This window comes from Bos indicus x Bos taurus, chromosome 19 (assembly GCF_003369695.1).
Source record: "Bos indicus x Bos taurus breed Angus x Brahman F1 hybrid chromosome 19, Bos_hybrid_MaternalHap_v2.0, whole genome shotgun sequence".
Classification (NCBI taxonomy): domain Eukaryota; kingdom Metazoa; phylum Chordata; class Mammalia; order Artiodactyla; family Bovidae; genus Bos; species Bos indicus x Bos taurus.
In genome coordinates, this window is record NC_040094.1 from 21,573,617 (window position 1) to 21,596,364 (window position 22,748).

At 47.7% G+C, this 22,748-nt stretch overlaps 1 protein-coding gene, 1 long non-coding RNA gene and 1 other non-coding gene across 12 annotated transcripts in view; 1 reads left to right on the forward strand and 2 right to left on the reverse strand.

Annotated features, from left to right (window-relative positions):
- The window catches only part of MYO18A (myosin XVIIIA), a 101,173-nt gene extending 94,129 nt beyond the window's left edge, over nucleotides 1–7,044 (reverse strand). For 7 of the 10 annotated variants that reach the window (XR_003506878.1, XM_027518753.1, XM_027518749.1 and 4 more), the window contains exon 1: nucleotides 6,913–7,001. The gene's annotated coding sequence lies outside the window, so the exon portion shown is untranslated. Of the gene's footprint in view, nucleotides 1–6,912 lie in introns of all 10 variants that reach the window. The other 3 variants (XM_027518755.1, XM_027518752.1, XM_027518762.1) reach the window with 2 other exon arrangements.
- A 72-nt stretch (nucleotides 7,045–7,116) lies between these two features.
- Nucleotides 7,117–21,596, forward strand: LOC113877992. The gene is made up of 4 exons (XR_003506879.1): nucleotides 7,117–7,337; nucleotides 20,048–20,189; nucleotides 20,823–20,905; nucleotides 20,989–21,596. It is a non-coding gene; the product is annotated as an uncharacterized LOC113877992 (long non-coding RNA).
- On the reverse strand, nucleotides 14,274–14,405 carry LOC113878635. Its single transcript, XR_003507059.1, has one exon. It is a non-coding gene; the product is annotated as a small nucleolar RNA SNORA72 (small nucleolar RNA).
- Nucleotides 21,597–22,748: the final 1,152 nt, after the last annotated feature.

Below are 22,748 nucleotides of genomic sequence, written 5' to 3' on the forward strand. Positions count from 1 at the left end.
GTCCTTGGTGTTCATTGGTAGGACTGATGTTGAAGCTGAAACTCAATACTTTGGCCACCTAATGCGAAGAGCTGACTCATTTGAAAAGACCCTGATGCTGGGAAAGATTGAGGGCAGGAGGAGAAGGGGACGACAGAGGATGAGATGGTTGGATGGCATCACCGACTCAATGGACATGGGTTTGGGTGAACTCCGGGAGCTGGTGATGGACAGGGAGGCCTGGCGTGCTGCGGTTCATGGGGTTGCAAAGAGTTGGACATGACTGAGTGACTGAATTGAACTAACAGATGTAACAGTTATCAAGAAAGATTGGTGCATTTCATTGGATGAAATACTCAAAAGACAAAAAGAATTATAAACAAATACTGAACTCTAGTTTATGATATGTATGCTAACGTTTTGGGGGAAGGTATATTTAGTGTCTGTTGTGTACTTTGAGATGCATCAAAAATGTAAGATGGAGGAATTCCCTGGTGATCCAGTAGCTAGGACTCAGCACTTTTACTGCAATGACCCAGGTTCAATTTCTGGTCAGAGAACTAAGATCCCACAAGCCACGCAGTGTGGCAAAAAAAAAAAAAAAGTAAATAAAGTTAAGATGGCTTAGGGTTGTATCAAGGGATAAAGATGTGGTAAACAGGAGAGTAAAGTGTTCACTGTGGCTTCCCAGGTGGCTTGGTGGTGAAGAATCCACCTGCCAATGCAGGAGACAAAGGAAACTCGGGTTCACTCCCTGGGTCAGGAAGATCCCCTGGAGGAGGCATGGCAACCCATTCCAGTATTCTTGCCTGGAGAATCCCATGAACAGAGGAGCCTGGTGGGCTACAGTCCATGGGGTTGCAAAGAGTCACACATGACTAAGCACATACACACACAAAGTGTTCACTGTAGAATCTAGAAGGTACTGTAAAACTCTAACTTTTAAAAATGTTTGCAGAGCTTTGTGATAAAATGTTGGGAAAATATATATATTTATCAAGCACCTTACCAAATACAGGGAGTATAAAGATAAATAAAATTCATGAAAGAATTTAGGCTTCGGGTATCAGGAAATAAAGCTGAGAACAAATTTGAGTTAATATTGAGGCAATTTGGGGCAAGTCACTTAAGGTAATGACTTAAGTCATTTTTTTTTAATGGAGATAATAGTACCTGCCATTTAAGCCATGGGAATTAAATGAAATATATATATATATATACCTTTCATAAAATGCCTAGCCCAGACTAAGCCCTCAAAAGTGGTACCCAATAGTAGCAGGGCACAGTCTTGCCATCTAAATGGGATGGTAGAGAGGGTGATGAAGTGCACAAATGACTATCAGCACCAGTATGACAAAGTAAGTCTAGACATAGAATCTTTTTTTTTTTTTTTTACTGTGATGTGAGACACACAGGATCATAGTTCTCCCACCAGGGATCCAACCTGTGCCCCCTACATTGGAAGCTCAGAGTCTTAACCGCCAAAATGCCAGGGAAATCCCTAGACAAGCAATCTTAATGCTGGACAGGACCTTTGTGTATGGAAAGTAAAGCCTAAAGAAGTGAAAGCAATCCAGTGAGAACAGGGCCAAGCTGGATCACACTGGCTCAAGTCCAGAGGCCCCATAAAACTACTGCCAAGATAAGGACAAGCAATTCATAGTTGCAGAAATATAAATGGCCAACAAACGTGAACAGGTATTCAGCCTCAATAATAATCACAGATGTATGAAGTAAAACAGAGATATATTGTGTTCACTTAGCAATTTAGTAAAAAGTACCAAGATTAATAACATCAATCAGAGGATGAGAAGCAGGGTGTCTCATACATGTTGAGAATATAAATTGATATAAGAAGGGCAGGTTTGTAGTATCTATGAAAATATTTAAAGATATATATTCTTTGACAGGGCAATTCCATTTATAGGACATTATAGATATATTCACACAATAAATGGGGTTAATCTTTGCAGAATTGTTTGTAATAGCAAAATTCTGTCGTTCTAAATATCCACCACTAGGGTAATAGCTATAATTATAGAACTAGACAGTTATTTAAAAGAATGATGTAGATTTGTGTATACTGACCTGGAAAGATTCTATACTCTCTTGTTTAATGAAAAAAAGAAAGCTGCCAGATAGTATATAATTTTTACTAAGAACTTTTAAGCTATGTATATGTGTGCATATATACACATGTGTATTATGTATAGTATTTCCACATGGATAGAAAAATGTATACTCTGGGAAAGAGACAAAGATTTTGGGAAAACCAAAGGAGACTTCTGTGTTTTGTCTATATTGTTTTAATTATTGATGGTGAGAATATTTAGCTGGTACGGGTACATGTGTGCACACCTGCATGTGTTCACTTACGCCTAGGGCCTTTAGATAGTGGATTATGTATAAATTTCCTTCTTCATGCCCTTTATTTCCCACAGAAAGAAAATTTATATAAAATTCTATTTATATAAAATATATGTATTAAACTATAAATACATAATATATAAAATATTCATGACAAGCTTTTAAAAAAATAGCCTGGAAAGATCCATTACACAAATATATCCGTGATTTTCTCTGTGGAGTAGTGGCAAAGAGGGGTAACACTTGTAGACTTGCTACAGATGGAACCTTTTTTTAGCATGTTACTTTTGTGATTTTAAAGTTCAAAAGAGAAAAAAGGAAGGTTTGACAAAGTAGTAAGCAATCCATTTAGCGTTACCACTGTAAAGGGGTTTGCAAGGGCAAGTTCAAAGCTTGCTTTCTCATGCTTTGAAAAAAGTGACTTGAGGGACTTGGTTAAAATAGATCTCATTGCTGTCTTGTGGCTTTAAGTCGGGGACAGATTTAAATGGGTCACCCTGCAGCTGGCAAAGCAGAAACCCCAGGAAATGGAAACTATAACGTTAAAATCCCAAGACAGGGCGCCCAGACTTGGCTGCTGCGGGTGGATACTTAAAACGATCAGTACCCCCATTCTCACCCCCCCAGCACGGCACTCATAAATAAATACAAAGGAAATACTTTCCCGAGAGAGCCGGCCTCTCTCGCTCGGCCTCTGACCTCCCCGAGCGGCAGTTTCCTAAGGCCCCGAGGCCTTGATGGGTAGCTAACCCGGCTCACCCGCCCGCACCGAGCAATCGCAGGAGTGGCCCGGGGTTGGGGGCTCCACTGGCACCTAGCCGGGCCCCAGGACAGCGCAGGGTGACGCCTGTCGCCGCCGCGGAGCCTCTTCCCGGCGGTGCTGCTGAGCCCCGCTGCGCCCCGTGACTCACGGCCGGGTCACACGGAGCTTATCTGGCTCCAGGTGTGCTCGCTCAGTCCGTCTGCACGCTTCTCACATGACATCAGCCGGCCCGCCCGCCCGCCCGCTCCCCGCCCAGCCCGCCACCGCGCGGGGAACCTCGGCCCTGGCACCTCCAGGCGGCCCGGTCCGGGGCAGCCGCGGCCCCGCGGCGCCTCCGCAGCGATACGGTCTCCCCTGGAACGCAACCATCCCGCAGGTCCCGGGAGAAACAAGTGCAGGAGCTACGCCAGCAGCCCCGCCAGGTCCCCCGGCGGCTCTTCCAGGTGCGCCTCCTCGGCTCCACGCGGGGCCTGCCGCAGCCGGCAGGGCACTAACCTCAGCTGACATCCCCACACACCACCTCCGGGGTGACCTTGAACCAGTCCCGTCCTCTCTCTAGACCTCAGCTAGTCCAACTCCAAAATCTCCAGGGGCCTGAGACTTCAGACATGGCCTTTGCCGAAGAGGTATTCCGTTCAACCACACACGGCAGGTTCGAATCCCGCTCTCCTGCTGACTGGCTGCATGACCAACAGCCCAGTTATCCGACATCTCTGAATACTAGAGAATAACAAAAACAATTCCTTGAGAGTGACTCTAAAGTACTTGGCTGAGAGAAAGGGCCCTGGGCCCTATAAAATCGTCAGTCCACAATTTAAACTGCTGCCTGACTGTAAACTATTTGAAATGTCAAGGGAATGTGTATAATTTACAAGCCACACAATTCCTACCTCAAGGGAAAAGACAGGAAAGTGGGGGTGGGGGGTGGGGTTTTCAGGTCTGCTCCCCACCCTTCCCAATCCAGCTCCCACCACTGCACCAACTCACCCTCTAATTTAGGCTGCCTCAAAAAATGGTGAAGGGGGTGGGCGGGGAGGTGCAGTGAGCAGGCCATAAAGAACCCCAGGGCCTGATGCAAAGCAGAACTTAAAAGCTCCATCAAGCCCCCAACCCAAGTCCGGGGGAAGCCTGTTAATCATAGCACAGTGTGGGCTGGGCCCTCCGGTCCCCTCAAATGTTTAAACTACATGGGGCCAGAGCCCCTCAGCTTTACCCGCCACATCCAGGAGAGGCCTAGGACAAGGCCTGGGCCCCAGGGCCACCCACGGGACCCTGCTCACTCGGATGCTCTGGCTCCAGTCTGTGGTGTCCACTCCAGGTGAGGGAGGTCTGGCAGGGGACTGACCTCTGGTTGAGAAAGAGTCAGCACAGCCCTGCTGCCCTGGAGACCTGTGACACAGCAAGCCTGGATCAAGGCTTCCTGAGTTCCAACAACTCTCTGCTCCACCCAAGCAGGTTGGATTCTCCCTTTCACACAAGTCCCAGTTCTGCCCCTCCCAGTCCACCTTCAGATGTCTGCCTCTGGGGGGAAAACTGGAGTTTTCAGATTCACCTTTCTGAAGACACACGCACCCCTCAATGAGCACCACAAACTCATCCAATGAAGGGGGCTCCAGGCAACAGGCTGGCTGCCCCAACTGCCAGGCAGTGAGGTTAAGGGAGCAGGCAGGATTCAGGAAGGGCATATACACTTGAAGGCTTCTGAGGACAGCCTGGAGCATGAGAGGAAGCCCTCGGTCACATACCCTGGCACCTGAGCCAGGCCAAGAGACTATAAACAAACCAGATATTCAGAGCTGCCAGGCGCCAGGTCATCGATTGTTCAAAGCTCAAAGCTCCCACAGGAAGTGACCATCAACATTCCCCTCCTCCCTCACCCACCCTGCACTCTCACCTGTGACCCTTCTCATTCCCCTAAACCCCCAACACAATAGTTTTCCCCACCATCTTCTTGGAATTGAGCCCCAGCTTCAATGTTCCTAACCCCAAATGGACAAGCACACCTCCACCCGAGGCTATATATAACCAACCAGTCATGTCCAGCAACCAGGAGGATATTTCCTGGAAAGTCTTCATCACAAAAGGACAAAGGGGAAGCTGGGGAGGTGGCAGGCCACTGACAAAGAGCCAGTGAGGTCTGTCCGGAAGCCAGAGACTTCAGGAGAGTAACTTTCAATATCCCCAAATAGAAAGCAACTTCTGAGCTAAGAGGGTGGAGAACAGGAGGCAAGGCAGAGCCCATTGCCATGACAACAGGATACCAACCTGCCCAAGAAAAGGGCTCCAGACCTGGCAAGCACCTGGAAAGGCAGCTTGACTATCTAGATTCAATGTCTTGCTAAGGTGATCTTGCTCTTAATCACCTGGACGACCTTTCGTCCTGACCAGCCTGACTGCAGTGCATACACACTCAGCTCATTTAACTCTTTATATGGGGGTTTTACTAGGCCTCCTCAGCCACCAGCATACCAGGCACTCCAAAAGACAAAATGAATCCATATAAATCATTGCCATAGTGAAGAGCGGAGCAAATGCGATTCCATAATTTGGGGGGAACCATCTGAAGGCAGGAAGACCTTAGGCAGGAGAGCTCCTCCTAGGAAGCATCCTCCCAGGCCTCCGTGCACAAACACAAACCACGAGGACACTGCCAAACACATGCCCCATTGGCCAAGTGACCAGGCAAAAGGAGCACCGCTTCAAAACCCAGCTGGCAGCCTTCCCCATCCTCCCCCTCCCTACTGGCAGCCTCTCCAACTAATCAGCAGGACACATGTGCCTTGCAACAGGGTGACACCCCCAGCCCCCAGTCCACCCCACCCCCAACAAAGCCCCAATATGCAGTGTGTCCCTGCAGGCCTTATCTCAGCCAGGAACAGCACCCACTCTTTACCAGGCTGGGTACCAGCAGCACCCAGCAGCACCCCCAGCAGGGCGGTGCGGCGTGCGGGGTTGGGGCGGCGGGGGGGTGGGGGGGGGCGCGCGATCTCGAACCTTACCACCTCCCCTTCCCATTGGTGAAGCAACTGGCATGACAGGTTCGCAGGGCGGGGCGTCGGGTCAGTCTCTCCCAGAGGCCTGGGGCAGGCGGGCCGACCTTCCCACACGTACCCCACCCCTTGGCAGGGAGAAGCGAGGTGAGCTGCCAGTTGCAGGGGGCAGCCTGCACGCCCTAATCCCCGCAGCCTACGGTTCACCGCCCCCACCCCCCCCCGACCTCATCTTCTGTCCCAAGGAGAGGGGGCCCAGGCAAGCAGGGTCTCCATTGTTTTGCCAGCTGTCTGGCAGCTGCTCCTTTGAGAGGAGCCCGGTGTCGGCCTGGCAGTGAAAGGGTTGAAGGCCGCTGGGAGGGATAAAGGGCTCTTCCTCCGAACCTCGGTCCATCGGTTTGTCGAGGAGGGTGCCTGGGACTGGCCTCAAGAATTCTCCTTACACCCCCAGGCTGCAGCCTGCACCCCGCAGCTCGGGGCCACCTGGGCTCCCCCCAGCCCCGAACCCTCCCAAACTGAAGGCCACCCTGTCCGGCCTCCCAGCGCCGCTCGAGCAGGCAAAGGGGCGGGAGCTCGCCCTCCCGCCCCGCTCCGGATCGGCCCCGCGTCCCCGGCGCCGAGCTTCGCGGCGCGGCCAGGGACCAGAGCCGGGAGTCCGGGCCGCCGCTTCCAGGGGACAGGAGAGGAGGAGGAGGAGCCGGCGGGCCCCGCCGCCCGCCCGCCTTCCCGGCCCGAGCCCGCCCCGCCGCCCCTCCACCCCCACCCCGGGCCCGGCCGGTCACCGAGCGGTCGCCCCCGCCGCCCCGCACTCACCGGCCACTGGAGCCCGCCCGGCAGGGAGCAGGAGCGGAGACGCGGCATCCAGCGGCCCCGGCCCGGTCCGGGCAGGAGCGCAGCGCGGCGCAGCGCAGCGCCGCCCCCCGCGGCCGCGCGAGCCGAACCGAAAGGGAGCTCCCTGCTGGCGGCTCCGGGGATAAACGGTCGGCCTTCCTGGCAGCGCCTGGGCGCGCCTCCAGAGCGGGCCAGGCGGCACCGGGCACTGCCCTGGAGACCTCTGTGAGGGTCCCAGAGGCCCTGCCTGGAGGTTCTCTGCACCGGGCAACCGAGGCTGCTGGGCGCGCCCAGGGCGGGCACTGGGGTCACGCTGAGTGTATAAAACAGGCCCTGTCCTAGGCGGGCGCCAGTGGACTATGCTGGCTGTGTCCAAGAGGGTGCCTTCCCGGGGCAGTGCTGTCCAGGTGAGTCTTGCGGGTCACATCTCCCCAGAGCAGCTCTGCAGAGGCAGACGCAGGATGATGCTGGAGGATGCCGTACGGCCCAGTCCAAAGCAGGGGCTGCCAAGGGGGTACTGGCAGGATGTACCCCCCAGATTCCTGGTGGGCTGGTTTGAGAGAGGCATGCTTCAGGTGGAGCTGTCTATGGGGTGAACCAAGACCCACCGGTGATAGCCATAAGTGGCTCGCACTCCCTAAAGGAGCCCAACAATACCAAAATTAACAGCTTCAGAAGCTCTTAGGAATGAGGTCTGCCCCTGGGTCCTCATGTCCTGTCAATATCAGGTGAGCTGCTCTACCCATTGAGAAGGAGTGTTAGACTCTCCCAAAGAGGCCAGAGGCATTTAGAGAACAGGTTTCCAAGAAAGGGCTTACGTCTTGAGCTGAGAGAGAGAGGTGGGTGCTTCTACAGGCGGTGTCCATACTGAAGGGAGGTACCCAGAATGTGGAAGAAACTGAGCCGGGTGGTGCAGGAAGAAGGGTGTAGCAGACAAGGGCAGCTGCCTCCATAAACAGCCCAACCCGGAACTTCTCCAGGCAGAGGTGGCTCAACCTGACACACCAGGGAAGGTTCAAGCGAGGGGATTCAGGAGCTAAGAGCTGAGGATTAGCTGGGCGATCCTGAGGAATAGACCACACCCAGAATGTGCATCTTGGATAAAGGAATAGCACGCAATCCAAACTTAATTCAACACACTTTGGCTGAGACCCTGCCAAGTGCCAAGGGCAGCACCAGGCACTCTGAGGAACAGAGAGATATCAGATTTGGACCCTCTCTCTAGGGAACTCACATGGTGAGGGCGAGGGGTGAACTTTGACCTCAGTAGGATTCACCACGGGCTTCCCAGATGGCCCTAGTGGTAAAGAACCTGCCTGCCAATGCAGGGGACGCGGGTTCGATCCCTGGGTCAGAAAGATCCCATGGAGGAGGGCGTGGCAACCCACTTCAGTATTCTTGCCTGGAGAATCCCAAGGACAGAGGAGACTGGCAGGCTCCGTCCATGGGTGGCAAAGAGTCAGACATGACTAAAGCGACTTAGCATGCCCACAGGATTCACCACACTGTCATCCCTTGGATGATGAGATGATGCTGTGATGGATGGCTCATTTGGCTGAAGGAATGAAAGAAAGCTGCTCTGAGGACATGACGCTTCAATGAAACCTGGGAAGCTAGGGAGCACAATGACTATCACAATTGCTTTCTGAGCACGTACCATGTGCTAAACACTATGTCTCTTCCTCACTACAAACCTATTAAGGAGACATTATTTTTATAGATAGGGATTGAATGCATGGACTCAAGAGTCAGGTTGCCTGGGATCAAATCTCAGCTCTGTCATGTCTGCCTGTATTACTCTGAGTGACTTACAAAACCTCTCTGTGCCTCAGTTTTTTAATCTGAAAAATATGGGCTAAAAATGCCCACCTCAAAGTTTAGTTTGAAAATCAAATGAATTTAGTCTTCTCAACAAATGGTGCTAAAACAACTGGACATCCTCCACAGGCAAAAAAAAACAAGAGTCTAGACACATACCTTACACCCTTCACAAAAATTAAAATGAGTCATAGACCTAAACATATCCACAAAGCTGTAGAAAGTTAACACAGGAGGAAACCTAGCTGATTTTGAATATGGTGATGATTTTTCATATACAGTATCAGAGGCACAATTTATGAAACAATGAGAAGAAGAAAGAATTAATAAGAAGCTAGACTTCATTAAAATTAAAATTAAAAACTTCTGCTTCGTAAAAGACAATGTCAAGAGAATGAGAAGACAAACCAAAGACTGGGAGAAAATACTTGCAAAAAACATCTGATAAAGAACTGTTATCCAAAATATACAAAGAACTCTTAAAATTCAATAAGGAAACAAATGATCCGATTTAAAAATGGACCCAAAACCTGAATATACACTTCACCAAAGGAGATATACAGATGGTAAATAAGCATTTGAAAAGATGTTCTTCATCACATGTCATCTTGTTGTTCAGTCGCTAAGTCATGTCCGATTCTTTGCGACCCCATGGACTGCAGCACGCTAGGCTTCCCTGTCCTTCATTATCTCTGGGAGTTTGCTCAAACTCATGTCTGTTGAGTCGGTGATGGAATCTACCTTATTCTCTGCCACCCCCTTCACCTGCCCTCAATCTTTCGCAGCTTCAAGCACTTTTCCAATGAGTCGGATCTTCTCGTCAGGTGGCCAAAGTGCTGGGAGCTTCAGCTTCAGCATCAGTCCTTCCAATGAATACTCAGGGTTGATTTCCTTTAGGATTGTCTGGTTTGGTCTCCTTGCTGTCCAAGGTACACGTGTCATGCTGCTGCTGCTGCTAAGTTGTTTCAGTCGTGTCCGACTCTGTGCGACCCCATAGACGGCAGCCCACGAGGCTCCCCCATCCCTGGGATTCTCCAGGCAAGAACACTGGAGTGGGTTGCCATTTCCTTCTCCCATGCATGAAAGAGAAAAGTGAAAGGGAAGTCGCTCAGTCGTGTCTGACTCTTCACGACCCCATGGACTGCAGCCTACCAGGCTCCTCGGTCCATGGATTTTCCAGGCAAGAGTACTGGAGTGGGGTGCCATTGCCTTCTCTGACACATGTCATAGAGAATCGCAAATTAAAACAACAAGATACCATTACACATCTGTTAGAAAGGCCAATGACTGGAACACAGACAATGCCCAATGCTAGAGGGGGTGAGGGGCAACAGGAACTCTCATTCATTGCTGATGGGAATGCAAAATGGCACAGCTTCTTTGGGAGACAGTTTGGCAGTTTCTTATAAAGCTAAACACACTCTATCCATATGACGCAGCAATTGTCCTTGTTCTTTACCTAACGGAGTTGAGAACATATCCACACAGACATCTGCACACGGATGTTTACAACAGCTTTATATATAATTGCCAACACTTAACAAGCAACCGAGATATCCTTCAGTAGCTGAATGGTTAAACAGACATTTTATTTTATCCAGACAATGTATTCTTATTCAGAAATAAACTGTTAAGCCATGAAAAGACATGGTGGAGCATGCATATTATTAAGCAAGAGAAATCAATGTGACAAGGCTATATGATTCCAACTCTGTGGTAAAACTGTGGAGACAATAAAAAGATCAGGTGTTGTCAGGGTTGTGATAAGGGAGGGATGAACAGGCAGGGCACATAGGATTTTTAGGGCAGCGAAACTACTCTATTTGGTACTACAATGATGGATGCATGTCCTGATACTTTTATCCAAACCAACAGAATGTAAACACCAAGAGTGACCCCTAATGTAGACTATAGGCTAAGCGATGATGATGTGCTGTGTATGTTTATCAGGTGTGACAACTGTCCCACGCTGGTGCAGGGTGTTGACAGTGGGGAGGCTGTGTGTGGGGAGGTGAAGAGGGTATTATGGGAACACTGTACTTTGAGCTCAGTTCTGCTATTGCTTTAAAGGGAATTCCCTGGCAGTCTAGTGGCTAGGACATCACACTTCCACTGCAGGGAACATAGGTTCGATCCCTGGTAGGGGAACTAAGATCCTACGTGCTGTGTCGCACAGCCTAAAAAATAAAATGGCTTTAAAAAATAAAGTTTACCAACTTTTAAAATAATTCAGTGAGTTAATGAGTAAAAAGGGCCCAGCATATAGGAAGCATTCTGTAACTTTTAGCTTTATTGTCATAACCTTCCCAACTCTCAGCTAAGGAAACAGCCTGCCAGTGGCAGCATCGGGATTCAGATTGAGGTCCCCAAGGCTCAGAGCCCATGTTTTTTCCCTATATCATGGCAGTGAATAAACAGAGATATTAACACCTGCTTTGTTTATGTATGTCCACATCAGGGCACTTGGAGTATTACACGATGTTCCTAAGAGCTCCTCCAGCCTGGACCAGGAACTGATTTCAGAGACCTGGCAAGAACGAAACACCAGGGCAACACCCACAACGATTTTGCCTCAAGCTCACTTGTTTTTAATCTTTCACGTCTCATAGGTCAGAATAATCCCTGTACTGGTTCTAAGTAAAAGTGTAGTCCCCTCCACCCCTCATAGAAAAACGGCACAGCAGTGTCCACTTAAAATAGCTCAGATGACCACAGAAAGGCTGGTTTTTCCAGAAAATTCCTAAGCTCCCAAAGCAATCTGACTTGAGTGGAAAAGCGCCCTGAGCAAGAAGCCTGGTGATAATAAAAATTGATTACAACAATTGAACCCTCACAGTAGGTCACCATCATGCTAACCCCTTGGCCAGAATTGTCTCATTTAGTGCTCAGTCTCACCCTATTACAGAGGTGATGTTCTTTTTTATATTTTTTAAAATTATTTTTTTCATTGGAGTATAATTGCTTTATATTTATATTTAGTATAATTGCTAAAGCTGAAACTCCAGTACTTTGGCCACCTCATGCAAAGAGCTGACTCATTGGAAAAGACTCTGATGCTGGGAGGGATTGGGGGCAGGAGGAGAAGGGGACGACAGAGGATGAGATGCTGGATGGCATCACCGACTTGATGGACGTGAGTCTGAGTGAACTCCGGGAGTTGGTGATGGACAGGGAGGCCTGGCGTGCCGCGATTCATGGGGTTGCAAAGAGTTGGACACGACTGAGTGACTGAACTGAACTGAGCTGATAATTGCCTTACAGTGTTGTGTTAGTTTCTGCTGTACAACAATGTGAATCAGCTGTATGTATACATATATTCCCTTCCTCTTAAGCCTCCCTCCCATCACGCCCCCCCAACACCCTACCCCACCATCCCACCAGGGAGGTGATGTTTTTATCCCCATCTTGCACATTAGAAACCAGGCTGAGGAAGATGAAATAATTTACCCAAGGCTACACAGCTAATAAGTAGCGGAGCCCGGAATGCTTGCTCTGAATCACGCGACTGGGCTGTGTTCAGGGCAGAGTGGAACACTTGGTCTAGCAGCTGTTAGCGAGTTCCTTTGCCTCTCTAAGCCTCAATTGCCTCATCTATAAAATGGGGATAATAATAGTGCCTACCTCATAAGCATGTAAGGATAAAACAAGCAAATTCATTTAGAGCAATTAGCCCAGTACTTGACAGATCGTAAATGGTTAACAGATGTCAGCCCTTGTTAATCTGTCGGACTCTCCCCATCTGTAAAATGGAGGCTGATAATAATGTGTAAGTCATAGAGGTACTGTGAGGCTTAGGAGAAATGGCAAATGTAGAGCATGTAGATGATATTTGTCACATAGTAAGCTACCACAACATGACCCTCCAGAAAGGATTGCAGGTAGGAAAGTCATTTTAAAAACTATATACATATATATATATATTTAATGTGGACAATTTTTTTTAAGTCTTTACTGAATTTGTTACAATATTGCTTCTGTTTTATGTTTTGGCTTTTTGGCCGTGAGACATGTGGGGTCTTAGATCCCCAGCCAGGGATCGAACCTGCACCCTCTGCACTGAAGGTGAAGTTTTAACCCCTGGACCACCAGGAAAATTCCTAGGCAAGCCATTTTTTTCAAGCCCACAGAATTGCATAGCTGCCTGATAACAAGTGACGTTCAGATGACAAGAACACATATTGAATACTGTTCCTTAAAATGCATTTATTAGCATAAGATCCTTTATTCTTTTGTACAGACACTTGGAATGTGGGTGGAGAATGCTCTTTAGGGAACTTGAAGCTAAATCCTAGGAAGAGAGCACCTGCCGAAGGTCAGCCCAAAATAAAGGAGTGTATCTCTGAAATGACATTAAAAAGTTTTATTTGGGAGGACTTCCCTGGTGCTCCAGTGGTTAAGAATCCACCTTCCAATGCAGGGGATGTGGGTTCAGTCCCTGTTGGGGACCTAAGATCCCACATTCCCTGGGACAACTAAGCCTGTGCACTGCAACAAAGAGCCTGTGTAGAGAAAAGGAAAAAAAGTTTTATTTTGAGGAAGTCCAAACACAGACGAAAGCAAACAAAATAAGACAACAAACCCCTGATTATCCATCACAAAGTTTCAATAGTTATGAACTCATGGAAATCTTATTTCAACTCTACTCCCTCCCATAACCTTAAAACAAATTCCAAATTATATAAAACAAATATCATATCACTTCATCTGAAAACATTTTAGTGTATGTGTCTAAAAGATAAGGACTTTTTTAAAAACAAAACCACATACTATTGTCAAACTTAAAATTTTTTAACAATAATTCGCTGATATCATCAGAAAATCAGTGTTCAAATTTCCAATTATCTCCATAACATTTTTTTTAAAAAACTACTTGTTTGATTGAATCAAGATTCACATGTTGCAGTTAATTGACTTTTTAAAAAAAATATAATTCACTTAATGAAAGTGAAGAAGTGAAAGTGTTAGTCGCTCTCAGTCGTGTCTGACTCTTTGCTACCCCATGGGCTGTAGCCTGCCAGGCTCCTCTTACCATGGGATTCTCCAGGCAAGAATACTGGAGTGGGTTTCCATGCCCTCCTCCAGGGGATCTTCCCAACCCAGGGATTGAACCCAGATCTCCCACATTGCAGGCAGATTCTTTACTGTCTGAACCATCAGGGAAGCCCAATTCTTTTAACGGCAACAGGTAATCATCAAATTAGCAATGGTTATCTTCAAATGTTACGCTGCATGTGTGCTCAGTTGCTCAGTCGTGTCTGACTCTTTGCAACCAGGCTTTTCTGTCCATGGGATTATTTCAGCAAGAATACGGAAATGGATTGCCCTTTCCTCCTCCAGGGGATCTTCCAACCCAAGGATCAAACCCACGTCTCCTTTGTCTCCTGCATTGGCAGGCGGATTCTTTACTACTAAGCCACCTGGAAAGCCCATTATTATACTAGTTATTCAGTAATTTCTCACGTTTGGTCAGATACCTGGAGTCACAGACATTTTCCACATAAGATGCATTGTATAAGTCAGGCTTAATTTACTACCGGCATTTATAAAACCAGAACTAAGGAAAGATCTAGGTCTGGAGACACAAACATGGTCTCAGTGTAGCACATGTTTAGCCTGCCCAAATTATTACAAAATTAGAGGAGCGAGAATATTCGCAGGACAAGACTGTTAAGTATCTCTTATATCTTTTTTATCTCTCCTATCTCTATATTTTTTCCCCTTGCAACTTATCTGTAGAAGAAACTAGGTCATTTATCCTACAGATTTTCCTGTCTGGATTTTGTTGATGGCATCCCCATAGGGTAGTTTAATATGATACTCAGGCCTCTGTATTTCCTGTATATTGGCAAATCTAGAGGCTTGAGCAGATTTGAGTTTTATTTTGAAGGGACAAATACTTCATAGGTGGCATGGTCTTCTTTTTTTAGGAAGCATATAGTATCCTTGTCTCTCAAATGACACTTAAAAACATTAGAAATATATGATTAACTTTATTAGAAGTATAAGAATATGAAAAGAGCCCATCCCTCAACAGACGTATGGGTGAACAAAACGTGGCATTTATACAATGAAATATCACTCAGCCATAAAAAAGAAGGAAAAATTCTGACACAGGCTGCAACATGATTGAGCCTTAAGGACATTATGCTAAACGAAAGAAGCCGTATACAGAAGTACAAATGCTATATGAGTCCACTCACACGAGGTACCTAGAATATGCAAATTCATAGAGGCAGAAAGTAGAGTAGAGGCTACCAGAGTCTAGGGGAGGAGGAAATGGGGAGTCCTTGTTTAATGGGTACAGAGTTTCTGTTGGGGATGATGAAAAACTAATGGAAATGAATAGCGGTGATGCTTGTACAACATTATGAAAGTAACTAATGATGCTGAATTATACACTTAATGGTAAAAATGGTAAATGTTATGTTATGCATTATGAGTGAGTGAAAGTCACTCAGTCGAGTCCGACTCTTTGTGACCCCATGGACTATACAGTCCATGGAATCCTCCAGGCTAGAATACTGGAGTGGGTAGCCTTTCCCTTTTCCAGGGGATCGTCCCAACCCTGACCAATCATCCCAAGACCAGGGATTGAACCCAGGTCTTCCGCATTGCAAGTGGATTCTTTACCAACTAAGCTATCAGAAAAGCCCTATGTTATGCATATTTTACTACAATAAAACAATATTTAAAAGAGCCTAGCTATTGGGAGTTCCCTGGGCAGTCCAATGGTTAGGACTTGGAGCTGTCACTACTGGGGCCTAGGTTCAAACCCTGGTGGTTGAACTAAGACCCTACAAGCCACTCAAGTGCAGTTAAAAAAAAAAAAAAGAACCCAGCTATTGCATAGAATATGGGTCCTCTTACACAACTTTGATGGCCTCAGTTTATATGTCTACTTTTGTTTGAACCTGCAGCCTTACTCCTTCTGTATTGATCTGCACATAGTTATAGGGTTCAATCCATGCTCCCAAGAATTTCATGGCCTTTGCCTAACTCTGCAACAAGCAGGGGATCCACAGTCCCACCAGCCTCCAGCCCAGTGTTCTAGATTATAAACATCTACAAGCAGAGCTGTGGAGGCAGCCAGGACATGGGCTTCTGGAGTTATGAGGCTTGAAATTGAGCCTATTTTGCCATGAGAGCTTAACCGCTCAGCTTCCATTCCAATAAAATTAGGGCTGTGAACTCCTACCTCGCAGGGTTGTTGTAAGGATGGAATAAAGTTGTGTAATGGTCAAGCGCTGTACCAAGAGAGGGCTTCATGTTTTCATCATGCTAGCAGTGACTCAAAGAGGATCCAACTAGGATATAGGTTTGTCAGCTCAATGGGAAAATAATGTCTCCGGAAGTTAGTTACTTTTAAAAAATGTTTTTTTAATGTATTCATTTGGCTGCACCAGGTGTTGGCTGCAGCATGTGGGATCGTCGATCTTCATTATAGCATGCGGGACCTTTTTGTTTCAACATGTGGAATCTAGTTCCCTGACCAGGAATCGAACCCAGACCACCTACATTGGGATCGTGGAGTCTTAACCACTGAACCACCAAGGAAGTCCTGGTGGGGTACTTTGCAAGCTAAACTTTCTTGACATCATTCTTGGTGATGTCAGTAGAAGAGCAACAAACTGTTAATGCCAACACTGAGGGTTCCCTGGAGATATGGGATTTTTCAGTGTCAAAACAGAAAGTTCCATGCAAAATGGGACAAGTTAGTCACCCAAACCATGACCTACCAATTGCTAATCTAGGGACTGCCTCTCAGGCTTGCTCACTGCTGCCTATTTGACCTGACTTTTCTTCTCAACTTGGCCCGTAGAATCTCTTCTTCTGAATCTCTTTGCTGGACATACTTCTGTTTGTCTTTCAGTGTTGGTGCTTCCTAGGATTTCTTCCTTGTGTTCTGTACTTTGGATCTTGCACCCCCTTCTTAGGAGATCTTGTTCATTCCCAGGACCCCCAAATACCTCCCAAGCCATGGATAACTCGCAAATTTCCATGGCAGACATCACACTAGAGGGATTGGTACTTTCCCCATCTCTTGCAAATACCCCAAGTAAACTGTATCCAAAGCCAAGTGTACAAGTCTTCCTCGCTGACTTCTTCCTTTTGGTTGATGACTCTAACCCTCAGTCAGTAAAGCCAGAAATCCACTCCCCCTGCCTCCTCCCTCTCCCTCCATCCCCTCCTTCTCAGAGCTCATGTCCTATTGGTTCTTCTCATTAACTATCTCTCCAGCCTGCATCGTTTATCCATCCCCATTGCACTGCCTCAGTTCAGGCCTCATCAGTTCTTGACCAGACAATTGCAACAATCTCCTCACAGCCACCTGCTCCCTCCTCATCCCCTCTGACACATCTTCCAGTGATGTTCCTAAAATACCAACTCGATCATGTCACTCCCCGGCTTGGAATTCTTCAAAGGCTTCTGATGGCCTAGTACAGGGATCAGCCAACTTTTTTGTAAAGTGTCTGATAGTAAATATATTAGGCTTTTCACATGTCTCAACTAGTCATTTCTATGCAGCACAAAAGCAGCCGTAGACAATATAGAAACCAATGATCATGTCTGTGTCCCAAAAACAGTTTATTTATAAAAACAGATGGTGGGGACTTCCCTGTTGGTCCAATGGTTAAGAATCCTTCTGCTAATGCAGGGGACATTGGTTCGATCCCTGGTCTGGGAAAATTCCACATGCCGTGGGCAACTAAGTCCTTGTACCTACTGAGCCCAAACTTTAGAGCCTGTGAGGCGCAGCTACTGAAGTCTGCATGCCCTAGAGCCCCTGCTCTGCAACAAGAGAAGCCACTGCAATGAGAAGCCTGTGCACCACAGCTAGAGAGCAGCCCCTGTTTGCCACAACTAGAGAAAACCTGAGTGCAGCAATGAAGACCCAGTGCAGCCACAAAAAAAAAAGATGTGGGCCAAATTTGGCCCAAGGACTACACTTTGCTAACTCATGGCCTAAGGAATAGTGTCCAAGCCTATTAACATAACCCAAAGGCACTTTTTGCCTTTCATGGTTGTTCATGGCAGTCCAAAAATCAGAGATCTCACTTTGCCGACAAAGGTCCACCTAGCCAAAGCTACGGTTTTCCAGCAGTCATGTGCGGATATGAGAGTTGGACCATGAAGAAGGCTGAACGCCGAAGAATTGATGCTTTTGAATTTTGGTGCTGGAGAAGACTCTTGAGAATCCCTTGGTTAGCAAGGAGATCAAATCAGTAAATCCAAAAGGAAATCAACCCTGAATATTCACTGGAAGGACTGATGCTGAAGCTGAAGCTCCAATACTTTGGCCACCTGATGCGAAGAACTGACTCATTGGAAAAGACCCTGATGCTGGGAAAGATTGAAGGCAGGAAGAGAAGGGGCAACAGAGGACGAAATGGTTGGATGGCATCATCAACTCAATGGACATGAGTTCGAGCAAACTCCAGAGATAGTGAAGGACGGGGAAGCCTGGCATGCTGCAGTCCATGGGCTCACAAAGAGTCGGACACAACTGAGTGACTGAACAACAACAAAAAGCAGTAGCTCACCGCTACTCAGGACCTAGACACGAACTGCCTGAGGCCCAAGGAGAATAGCTTCCACTGCAGCAAGCAGGACTCTAATTAGACCTTGGAAAGAACTTTCGTAGCTGTTAAATGATTGTTAAAAATTGCCCCAAGTTGTGGAAGGAGACAGAGGAATACCATCTCCTGTGGTTTTCTGACATGCTTCAGACGAAGCCCTGTTTGGCCACTCCCAATTCTGGCCTAACAATATCAGGATAAATCAGGATAGATGCATCAAGCCGCTATTCCCTGCAAAGCACTGTTAAGAGCAGGACTGTGTGTCCTCTTTCCACAAAGCACAGCACCTTTCCCCCTCCTGCAACTGAGATGCAAAGACATCAGAGATACATGCAGAGTCACACAGCAGGATGGATGGAAATAACCACTGAAGGCCACGGTCAAGGGGAGTCACAGCAGTGTGTAATTAATTGTCGAGTGAAATCGTCATGGAGGCTCAGAGGAGGGACAGAGCAGAGGAGGAGTCAAGGAAGGCTTCACAGACAGAGGCTAGGATCAGAGCCTATAATAGTAGGATTTAGATGGTAAGAGCACTGCTTGCCAAGGAGCATTGTGCACCTGGCACTTTATTTACTTTATTATCTTGTTTAATCCTCACAACAACGCTGTGAAGTGGGTATTATTAGTCTCTCTTTCTTTTAAGATTTTTTTTTTTGATGTGGACCTCTTTTTAAAGTCTTTATTGAATTTGTTACACTATTGTTTCTGTTTTATGCTTTGTTTTTTTGGCCAAGACGCATGTAGGATCTTAGCTCCCAGACCAGGGATCAAACCCACACCCCCTGCACTGGAAGGTGAAGCCTTAACCACTGGGCCACCAGAGAAGTCCCTGTCAGTCTCTTTTTATACAGAAAAGAGCCCCCAAACCCCTAGCTGCTTGTCCTAGATCACACAGCCAGTGAGTGGCAAAGCAGAGCTGGAACCCAGTTAGTTTGGTCCTAAAGCTGACCAGGGCAGAGCTCCCCAGGAGGGACTGGAGCAAAGGGTGGGAAGAAAGTCCAGGCATGGCCCCTAGCGTGGCTGGAATGGGAAAGAGTGGATAGCGAGTGAGGTTGGGGCTGACTCATAGAAGATGCTGGATGCCAGGTTGAGGAGCTTCAGGTGGTTAATTCAGCTGGAGTGCTGACCAGGAGGCAAGTGCTGGTTGGGAGGGAGGGAGGGGACTGTTCAGGCAGGAAGGTGCTGGGCAGGTTCAGCAATGGCAGTGAAGGCAGGTCTGAGCCAGGGAGGTGATGGGGGGACTGGAAGGAGGGGGACAGCGTAGGAGAGATTGGGAAGGAGGATCTGTGTGGGGACTCAGTTAATAACAATAGCCATAGGAGCAAGTGAGGGAGGAATTAGTAGTTGATTTCACAGTTCTGGGTGCATGAGACAGCAAGGCAAAAGCAACTCTCCAGAGAGCTAAGGTTAACACAATGGATAGGGACTGCCCTGCTGGTCCAGTGGCTAACACTCCGAGCTCCCAAAACAGGGGGCCTGGGTTCAATCCCTGGTCAGGGAACTAGATCTCACATGCCACAGTGAAAATCAAAGATCCTGCAAGCTGCAACTAAGACCCGGTTCAGCTAAATAAATAAATATTAAAAGAAAAAAAAAATACAGTGGCTAATGTTTATTGCAATCAGCTACTATTGGCAAGTACTTTACATTTATAAACTCATCTTCACAGTGTTCTTAGAAGGCAGGGTTCATTTTTATCCCCCCTACCTTTTTTTTTTCAGATGAAAGAACTGAGGCACAGAGAGGTTAAGCAACTTGTCCAAAGCTATCCAGCTGGTACCTGGCAGATCTGGGATTTGAACGCAGGCAGTCCGGACCCAGAAACCTTGCTCTTAATCACTTTGCTATCTTATATCTGTTGAGGTAATGCTTTCGGGAGGAAGCAGGGTTCCCCACTCCCATGCCACATTCTCCAACCTCAAGGATCAGGCAGGAGAGTGATGGCCAGTGCAGGGTTTTTTGCCCAGTCAGACCTCAGGTCTCTGCTGCTCCCTTGAGCTGGTTGCCTCTCACTATCAGGCAGTGAGCCTGAAGCACGCCATGCTGGGGTCTGCACTTTGCCAGCTGCTACACCTCCATGCAGGAGGGCTCCTGGAACCCAGGGCTGTCTTGTTAGAAGGGAGCAGGGGAGGATGAGCAGGCCGGCCCAGAAGTGGGAGCACCCGATGCAGGCCACAAGAAGGTGCTGGCGGGGAAAGACCCCACTGGCAGGGGAAGAACTGCAGCTCCACCAGGTTCAGGAGGAAGCAGCCCACTCTCACCCCCAATTCAGGGGGATCATCTTTTTTAGTACGAGGGGTCGGGGTAGGAACAGCCATGAAACAAGCATGGAACATCCACCCCAAACAGAGGGGATTGCCCCAGCAGGAGGACCAACCCCGTAAAGGCCCCCAGCACCAGGTGGGTGAGGTAGATGGCCAAAGGCCTGTGTGACCTCAGGTTGGGGTCCTGGGCTGCAGCCTCCAGGCACTAGGGGAGAATTCTCTCTCCCACCAGGACCTGTGCCTCTAGGAAGTGAGAAGACCCCAGGAGCTCCAGTCTGGATCCCTGAAATCTCAAGCTTTAAGGAAGGAATTGAAGTAAGGGGAAGGAAGAGGAGGGGAAGGGGGAGAATATAAAGCCCCAGCAGCCAGATATTTGCATAACTATTTCTGGCCCTCAGCAAGAGCTCCAGTTCCATCTGTGCCTGACGCCCAGGCGTGCCACTTGCTGCCTGACAAGGACAAGAAGAACAAACTGGCAGAGAAAAGGACACGGAGGAGGAAAGGATGGACGCAGCAACTCTCCAAGTTTCTCCCCAACACAACCGCGAATTAACCAAGACAGTCTGCACGCTTAAATGCTACAACTGGGCTTCTGCAGAAATGTTCCTGACTGATGAGATTTTGAACCTTCCAGCTGTCCTGGGCACTTTTTTTTTCAGACTTACATAGCACCAGGCATGTTTTTCCCAAGAGGCCACAGCAGACTATCCACAACTTAGATAGTTTTTCCTCCAGGTTCCAGGGTCACAAATAACTTTAGTCCCCATGGCAGGATCTGGAAGAGATAGGTCTGACAGTCCCCATTCTTGCCAGGTGGACCCTCTTTAAGGCCTCACATTGTAAAAATCTTATCTGACTTTACATGTCTGTAGCTTCTCATCCTGGGAATTACTGAAAATATTTCCAAGAATAGTTTGGGGGATGGGCATTGACATCCCTTGGCTTCCCTGGTGGCTCAGTGGTAAAGAAACTGCCTGCCAATGCAGGAGACGCAGGGTCAATCCCTGGGTCAGGAAGATTTTCCTGGAGAAGGAAACTGCAACCCAATCCAGTATTCATTCCTGGGAAATCCCGTGGACAGAGGAGCCTGGCGGGCTCCACGGAATTGCAAAAGAATCATCGTGACTTAGCGACTAAACATAGTTGTTAGGGGAAGCACACTGATTGAAACCGCCCACCCTGGCCAGGCACCATAGTAACCACTTGCATGAGTTGTTTTATGACAGGAGATCCTGATAAGGAATAGGGAACTAATAAGCCACCCCCAACAGCAAGAGTTCGGGAAAGGTTAAAAGGAGACACCGCGTGTCCATCCACTTCCCAGAATCCCTCTCGTTAGCATCCATCTTGGCTGAGCGATGCATGCGCCACCAGGAAAGACTCTGAATTAGAATGATTGGCCAAAGACCACCCCAAAACTAATCCCATCACCATAAAACCCGAGACTGCGAGCCACACAGCAGAGCAGTTCGCCTGAGTTCCCTTACCCTACTGCTCTCCACCTGGGTGCCCTTTCCCAATAAAGTCTCTTGCTTTGTCAGCACATGTGTCTCCTCGGACAATTCATTTCCGAGTGTTAGACAAGAGCCCAGTTTCGGGCCCTGGAAGGGGTCCTCCTTCCTGCAACATAACATTGACACCCGTTATCACCATCAACCCCATCTTTCAGGCTCCCAAATGCACACTCTAAATAAACCAGCAGCTTGGCTTATTGTGCAAACTCAGGGGCTAGATAGGACTCCAGCCTTCACCACTGACTTCATTGCCTTCCCTCCCCTTGTCTCCTAAACAGGATCCTGGAGCCGTCCCTAGAACATTTCTATCCCCCTTAACTTTCTTTCTTTAAAAAAAATACTTATTTATTTTTGTTTATTTATTTGATTGTGCCAGATCTTAGTTGCAGCACTCTACATCTTCTAGGCTTGACATGTAAACTTCTAATTGCAGCATGCGTGATCGAGTTCAAACTCTGGCCCCCTGCATTGGGAACGTGGAGTCTTAGCCTCTGGACCATTAGGGAAGTCCCTCTCCTTAACTTTCAAAACGTCAAGTTCTCAACATGAGTGAACAAGTGTTGATGTTTCTGGTTACCAGGGCTTTAAGACAATGGATGAGAACACAATCTCTCAGGAGAACTTTGAAAATGGGGCAGAGATCT